At 40.2% G+C, this 8,787-nt stretch overlaps 1 long non-coding RNA gene across 1 annotated transcript; it reads left to right on the forward strand.

Moving 5' to 3' along the window:
• The first annotated feature begins 1,635 nt into the window (after positions 1–1,635).
• On the forward strand, positions 1,636–2,425 carry LOC138852444 (uncharacterized). Its single transcript, XR_011391756.1, has 2 exons — positions 1,636–1,947; positions 2,097–2,425. It is a non-coding gene; the product is annotated as an uncharacterized lncRNA (long non-coding RNA).
• The last annotated feature ends 6,362 nt before the right edge of the window (positions 2,426–8,787 follow it).

Below are 8,787 nucleotides of genomic sequence, written 5' to 3' on the forward strand. Positions count from 1 at the left end.
TGTTCCACCGTAGAGAAGTTATTCTTCGTTGAAACTCCTTCGATGAAGATATTTTGTCTAACAGTCTTGATTCTCGTGAATGTAAAGTTTGTATTATAGATCACTAGTCTCGCACAGAATCGAAGGAACTACTAGATATCTTAACTGTTGATTCTCCAACTAATAACTCAAACATCAAAATCAAGAGTGAACTATCTACTAAACAAAAGCCTCAAGTAAATGCCATAGTAAATACCTTTTCTGACATATTCACAGAGATCCCAGGACTTACCACTACCGTTGTACACAAGATTCAATTGTCAGCTCATGAACCAGTAAGACGGAAAATTTATCCTGTTGCGGTTCACTTACGGAAAACATTTGATAACGAAGTTGACAAACTCTTAAAGTTAAATATCATTGAACCTTCTAAATCAGCTTTCTGTTCAGCAGTTGTCATGGTTAAGAAATCAGACAATTCTTACCGACTGGCTCAAGATTTTCGTTATTAAATGTTATCACTAAATGGGACGTTGAACCCATGTCAGTAATCGATCATGACTTGTATGAATTCCATGACTGTAAATTTTTCTCTGAATTAGACATCTCACAAGCGTACCATCAAGTGTCATTACACCCAGACTCTAAACGGCTTTCCCTACTCATAAAGGACTAATGCAATATCGCACAGTGCCTTACGGCTTGGTCACCGCGTGTGCCACGTATATCCGGCTTATGAGAATATTCCTTTCTGACCTCAAGAATGTTTCAGTGTATTTCGATAATATTTACATCATGATTTATGTCTGGGAGGATCATCTTACTACACTGTCGCTGGTTTTAAAAAGACTAAGAGCTCATTGCCTTACAATCAAACCACAGAAGTGTTTTCTTGGCTATTTCAAAGTACAATACCTCGGGTTTATTATTTCTGACAGTAATTTATCACCTCTTCCTAACAAGACGAAAGCAGTTCTAGAAAGCTCCTTCCTAACTACAAAACAAAATTGCTAAGAAGTTTCCTTGGGTCAGTAAATTTCAAAAGAGAATTTTTGTACATAATTTAAAAGGTCTGACTTCCATTCTCACAGACTATTTAAAAAGTATGTAAAGGAACCTCTTGTTTGTTCTGAAGAGGCTGTAGAAAGCTTCGAACAAAGTAAAGAATACTTTCCAATCCTCCTGTTCTAAAATTACCAGTTATTAATAAAGTCTTTTGTCTCCAAACGGATGCCTTCCATTCAGGACTCGGGGCTGTTCCACTACAGTATTATGATGAGATTCACTTCCCTATATCTTCCACCAGTAAGAAGCTTCTGCGAGGGAAGAAAACTACTCCACTGTGGAGAAGGAATGTTATGCATTGGTATGGGGTGTAAGTGGGTTCAACTACTACTTATATGGAAAACCCTTTGTGCTTGAAACAGATCGCAAGCCACTGATGTACCTGGAAAACTTCAAAGGTTCAAGTAGCCGACTCTTAAGATGGGCTATCCAGTCTTATAAGTTTAAAGTTGTTCATATATCTATATATATATATATATATATATATATATATATATATATATATATATATATATATATATATATATATATATATATATATATATATATATATATATATATATATATATATATATATGACTCGGAAAACCACTTCTCAGATTGGCTGAACCGAGGGTGTACATAGTACTTTTCCCTCTGTAACTTAACATACTGCTTCCGACTATAAGTTTAGGAAAGGGGATATTTTGAGGAAAAAAAACTTAAAAAAGTGGGAGGTATGGTTGTTCAGACACCCAGGAACCACTAGCGTGTTACCGCCCACTCTTCCATCTAGTGGGCAGAGGCTAAACTTCAGTTCCTAGCGTCTGAGTTGCTTTAATTTCTATTCCTGGTAGTATTAACCTTACCTGGTGTGGGTTGAAGTTTGAAGAATAACTTCACCTCCACTCTTCTCATGATCAGGTACGGTGATCTACAAGGAGTATTTCTGTTCATTGATACTAATTTACCTGGTTACAAGTCATGACATTGAAGTAGAATACCAGCCTTTGTCTTTCTTCATTGTCATACTTATTTAACACTTATATAACCAGTGTTTTCTTTATTATCAGCTCTGCTGCTGACCTGGTCAACCAGGGTAGACGCTAGTTAATTGGAGCAAGATCCCTGTCTACAGGACGTAGTGGGACATTACGACTCCTCACCTCTAAAATCTGAATTGTGGTGATACAACCAAGTAGTGACAGGATTTTCAGAACATGGGACGAACACCGCCACCCAGGATAACCAACACCATTTCTTCTAAAACATCATCAGAAGACCATCCTGGGCATAAGATTCTCATGTCCCAACATCCTACTGGAACCACAGCGGCCAATATTTATTTTATTTATTTTTAATTAAAATCCTTAGAAAAATATAATTATTATCCATCAAGTTATTCATTTGTTATTTTTCCTTTCTTTTGTTCAATAGGAAGGCGTTCCCCTGACACTGGTAGCACAGAAGACCAGTACAGACACACAGAAGAACAAATATAGTTCAGTAACAGAAGACCAGAGAGTAACAGAGAAGACCAGTACAGTAACAGAGAAGACAGTACAGTAACACAGAAGAATGAGTACAGTAACAGAGACGACCAGTACAGAAAATTAAAACAAAAGAACGGTAGAGTGCAGTACAGAAATGCAGTACAGTAGCAAAGAAAAAATGTACAGCAACAGAGATGAACAATAAGGTTTATGCAGTACGGGGATACCTTTCTGGGATCACGGGGCATGACCTTTCTGGGATATAATTACATCAGCTTTCTGGGATCACATTCATGATTATAATTACATCAGCCTCTGCTGCTGCCTCTATATTAAACTGAAGAAGCCTACTGTGTAGGCGAAACGTTTTTGATTGAAGACACCTAACTGTTGGGTCTCACTCCAGCAACACCCACGGTATTGTCCCGGCCCGGGTCTTTTCCAGATGACCTACGTTATGTTAGAGTACCAGACATGTGTACCCAGGAGACCTGTCATCTTCACATCGCTCAACGACTCTCAAACATATATTACTGCCATTTCTAGTTGTTGCAATGTTATCTCTGTTGTGTTAATCAAAAATAAGAACAATATTTTTATTAATGTTATTTTTATTAATGTTAACTCCGGTGAATGAACAAAATAAGAACACTACCGTGGCTCCTATGAGAGTGGCTGGATTGGAAATAATACCACCCTGGTAGACGCTTTTGAATCCAAATTAGCAAATCTTGAATTATAATAACATTAATAATTTGCGACCACTGTCAGCCTCAGAGTTATCTCTGAGTTACCAGACCTTGCCACGTGGAGGCCAGTGGTTCGTCTTTAAGGTCCCCCCCCCCTCGCCTTCCCCAGGTTCATGTGTCCAGGAATCCATCCGTGGGCCCCCGGATGTCTACCCTTCCTCACTTCCCTAAGGTCAGCCTCGCCTCTCTCTCTCTGCCTTCCAGCCTCAGCCTTCCCTAGGGTTATGTATCCAGGAATTCATCCGTCCGCCGCCGGATGTTTCCCCTTTCTCACTTTCCCAAGGTCAGCCTCACCAACCTGTATTCATGCCTACCCCAGGTTCATGTATCCAGGAAACCATCCGTCTACCGCCAGATGTCTCCCCTTCCCCACTTACCCAAGGTTAGCCTCAACAACAACCTTCCCCAAGTTTATGTATCCAGGAATCCATCCGCTCGCTCCCGGATGTCTTCCCTTCCCCACTTACCTAAGGTCAGCGAGTTAGGTCAGTGCCTTCCCCGGATCAGTGTCTCCAGGAGTCCACTTGGTGTCACCTCAGGTGGAAATCCCTTCTCCACTTCCCCAAAGTCAGCGGTATTCTTGCTTTACCCAGGTTCATGTATCCAGGAATCGATCCGTCTACCGCCGGATGTCTTCCCTTCCCCACTTCCCCAAGGTCAGCCTCAACTGCACGTATTCATGCTTTCCCCAGGTTCATGTATCCAGGAATCCATCCGCTCGCTCCCAGATGTCTCCCCTTCCCCACTTACCCAAGGTTAGCCTCAACAACAACCTTCCCCAAGTTTATGTATCCAGGAATCCATCCGCTCGCTCCCGGATGTCTTCCCTTCCCCACTTACCTAAGGTCAGCGAGTTAGGTCAGTGCCTTCCCCAGATCAGTGTCTCCAGGAGTCCACTTGGTGTCACCTCAGGTGGAATCCCTTCCCCACTTCCCCAAAGTCAGCGGTATTCTTGCTTTACCCAGGTTCATGTATCCAGGAATCGATCCGTCTACCGCCGGATGTCTTCCCTTCCCCACTTACCCAAGGTCAGCCTCAACTGCTGGTATTCATGCCTTTCCCAGGTTTATGTATCCAGGAATCCATCCGTTCGCTCCCGGATGTCTCCCCTTCCCCACTTACCTAAGGTCAGCCTCAACTACAACCTTCCCCAAGCTCATGTATCCAGGAATCCATCCGTTCGCTCCCGGATGTTTCCCCTTCCCCACTTACCTAAGGTCGGCGGTGCCTTCCCCGGATCAGTGTCTCCAGGAATCCACTTGTGTCACTGAGTGGACTCCCTTCCCCACTTCCCCAGAGTCAGCGGTTGCCACCCTCAGTGACCTTGCTGAATGGAAACTTGGTCTTGTCTAGCTGGTCTACGGTAGTGACTGTCCAGGTAGGTGGAATTACTGGAGGGGACACACAGTAAACTGCGTCCAGTAATTACATCCACCAAGACAGCCTGGAACCGTAGACCAGCTGGACGAGACGAAGCTCGTACACAGCTCGGCCACCTCGGGGGCTAATTAATTACAATTTTGGAATTCCTCTTATGTTACACTATGAATTTATACTGAGAACAAGTTTTTTTTAACTTATTTAGCAGTTTAAATGTGTTTGTGAGCGACATTCTATGTGAAATATGTAAATATATAAAGATGAACACGTTTGAGACACTAGTGGAGGACTGTGTGTCGTGTGTAACATGTTATTTTGTATAAATGAATGTAATATCTACGTGTTATTGTATATTGGTGTCATATGTACCTGTTCTTGTGTGTTCACGAATGTCATGTGTACATGTTATTATGTATGAAAAAGTATCAAATTCAAATCTCTAAATTTCCTCTATGAAAACTATAACAAATTTATAATAATAGCTATTTCTGGTGTTTCGTAAATGAATTTGAAGGTCGGATATATACATACATGCGCGCACACATATGTGTGTGTGTGTATATATACAGAGTTTTACATAATGTATGTGTGTGTGTGTATATACAGAGTTTTACATAATGTGTTAATAAAGCTGTGTTTAGAGTGACACCTGGTCTACATGATGGCTTACTCTGTATAGTACTGACATCACACGTCTTTAAGACCACAGGTGACATCACACGTCTTTAAGACCACAGGTGACATCACACGTCTTTAAGACCACAGGTGACATCACACGTCTTTAAGACCACAGGTGACATCACACGTCTTTAAGACCACAGGTGACATCACACGTCTTTAAGACCACAGGTGACATCACGTCTTTAAGACCACAGGTGACATCACACGTCTTTAAGACCACAGGTGACATCACACGTCTTTAAGACCACAGGTGACATCACACGTCTTTAAGACCACAGGTGACATCACACAACATTATCTAACACCAAGTTTTTTGTGTAAATCTTTACCGTCTTTCTTGCATATTATAACTTAATTCAACACTATTGCTCTCAAAACATTTGCTAAGATTAAATACATTTTTAACTCTAGTATATTTTTATCAAACCTATAAATCCACCTAAGTGTTGCTTCCCTTTATATAAGTGTTTTTCACTTGGGTATTTCATTGTTTACACTTGATGCATATATTAATTTCCCTTTCAGAATTCACACTCTTCTTTGGTACGCATATTTTGTCTTTTCCATCATTTCATCCATCATATTTCTGACACACTTTATGGTCAACAGTCTTATTCCATTATAATTATTACATTCTTTAAAGTTTTCCCTTTTCTTTTATAAACATTATGAACAAAATCATTAAGTATTCCAGAACTTTATTACAACTGCCTCACAAACTTCAATCTTAATACATTCTAAATTTCCCAGTTTTATTCTTCTTATTGACTCATTTCTTTTATTCTGACTGACTAACTGTTGACAGCAGAGTCAGCCAGGCTGACAGCAGAGTCAGCTAGTCTGACAGCAGAGTCAGCCAGGCTGACAGCAGAGTCAGCCAGGCTGACAGCAGAGTCAGCCAGGCTGACAGCTGTACCACGGAACTGTGCTCTTCTTTATTGTGAATTATTATGTAGTTCATATAAGTTTTCTTCTGATGTTTACTTTTCACTTTCATCTACACATACACATCACTACAAACACACTACTACGTACACATATATACATACATGTGTACACGTTCTCATAAGCATATCTGCACTCTCTCACACCACTGTTTAAATTAATGAATTCTATATGAATAGTGTAAGAAAATTAAGAAAATTCTTGATCATGTTATTTAAATTTTCTTAAGAAACTGGAATGAGGGTTACAATATTTTGATGAAATATTTTGGAAAAGGATATAAATATGTGAAGAAGTGATTAACTTCAGAGACTTGGAGTTAAAACAGAGATATTCTTATAAATTATCTTAATAAACATTTAGTTTAATTAGAATTAATTATTAAATAATTCTCTCAGTTTTCTCATACTCTCTTCTCTCACCTCTTCAATAATGACATAAGAAACATTCACCACAACAGATGGATAAAAAAAAAAACTCGGTGATGAAAATAAAAACTATCAACCTGGATGATTCGATCTACTGATAATAAGAATTTTGGTGGTTTGGCCAGTTGGTGCCACAACCTGGACTGCCACAACCTGGCCAGTACGACGCCACAACCTGGCCAGTACGACGCCACAACCTGGCCAGTACGACGCCACAACCTGGCCAGTACGACTGTGTGTTAATGTCTCCCAGACTGTTGTTATGTACTGTGATGTATCAATGTTAACATATATTACACACTGAATGTTGTGGTGCACTATGTTGCAGAGATATATGACACACTGAATGGCACACTGAATGTTGTGGTGCACTATGTTGCAGAGATATATGACACACTGAATGTTGTGGTGCACTATGTTGCAGAGATATATGACACACTGAATGTTGTGGTGCACTATGTTGCAGAGATATATGACACACTGAATGTTGTGGTGCACTATGTTGCAGAGATATATGACACACTGAATGTTGTGGTGCACTATGTTGCAGAGATATATGACACACTGAATGTTGTGGTGCACTATGTTGCAGAGATATATGACACACTGAATGTTGTGGTGCACTATGTTGCAGAGATATATGACACACTGAATGTTGTGGTGCACTATGTTGCAGAGATATATGACACACTGAATGTTGTGGTGCACTATGTTGCAGAGATATATGACACACTGAATGTTGTGGTGCACTATGTTGCAGAGATATATGACACACTGAATGTTGTGGTGCACTATGTTGCAGAGATATATGACACACTGAATGTTGTGGTGCACTATGTTGCAGAGAGGTGCACTATGTTGCAGAGCACTATGTTGCAGAGATATATGACACACTGAATGACACTGAATGTTGTGGTGCACTGTGTTGCAGAGATATATGACACACTGAATGTTGTGGTGCACTGTGTTGCAGAGATATATGACACACTGAATGTTGTGGTGCACTGTGTTGCAGAGATATATGACACACTGAATGTTGTGGTGCACTATGTTGCAGAGATATATGACACACTGAATGTTGTGGTGCACTATGTTGCAGAGATATATGACACACTGAATGTTGTGGTGCACTATGTTGCAGAGATATATGACACACTGAATGTTGTGGTGCACTATGTTGCAGAGATATATGACACACTGAATGTTGTGGTGCACTATGTTGCAGAGATATATGACACACTGAATGTTGTGGTGCACTATGTTGCAGAGATATATGACACACTGAATGTTGTGGTGCACTATGTTGCAGAGATATATGACACACTGAATGTTGTGGTGCACTATGTTGCAGAGATATATGACACACTGAATGTTGTGGTGCACTATGTTGCAGAGATATATGACACACTGAATGTTGTGGTGCACTATGTTGCAGAGATATATGACACACTGAATGTTGTGGTGCACTATGTTGCAGAGATATATGGCATATAGCTGGAAAGTAATGAAAAAGACAAAACTGTAGAAGGGAACTATTGAATGAAGGAGTTTGTTTCACAGGTGAAAGTTCCTCTCTGCTGTTATGTGTTTTTTCACCACCATCGTTGTGTTGTGATGTGTATAAAGTCTGTCTGATACACCAGAGTTAATAACACTGTATGTAACCTGTCTGGTAAATACCTGATAGAAAACTTATTGACAGGATTCTTTTCTTAGGATTCTGTTGGTAGGAATCAAGTTTATAAGACTGGACGCTATTATGAGATTACTACTGGAAGGACTGTTACCAGAAGACTTTTAGTAGAAGACCTCCGGTAGGTTTCTGTTGGAAATAGTTTTGGCAACACTCTATTGGTAAAAGACTTTAGGTAGCGATTCGTTTGTAACGTATAAGATGAATAAAACGAGACTCACGAAATCGTAATGGCACGATTGCAAACAAACCGAACCACGGGCGGGATTTGAACCCGCGGTCAGAGAGTCTCAAATCCCGCCCGTGGTATGGTTTGGTTAAGATGAATCAAGTCAGATGGTTTTACAGTGACATATAAAACAGTGTATTAACACACAAAACATGAAAGTAACTCA

The sequence above is a fragment of the Cherax quadricarinatus genome, chromosome 8 (genome assembly GCF_038502225.1).
Source record: "Cherax quadricarinatus isolate ZL_2023a chromosome 8, ASM3850222v1, whole genome shotgun sequence".
Taxonomy (NCBI): domain Eukaryota; kingdom Metazoa; phylum Arthropoda; class Malacostraca; order Decapoda; family Parastacidae; genus Cherax; species Cherax quadricarinatus.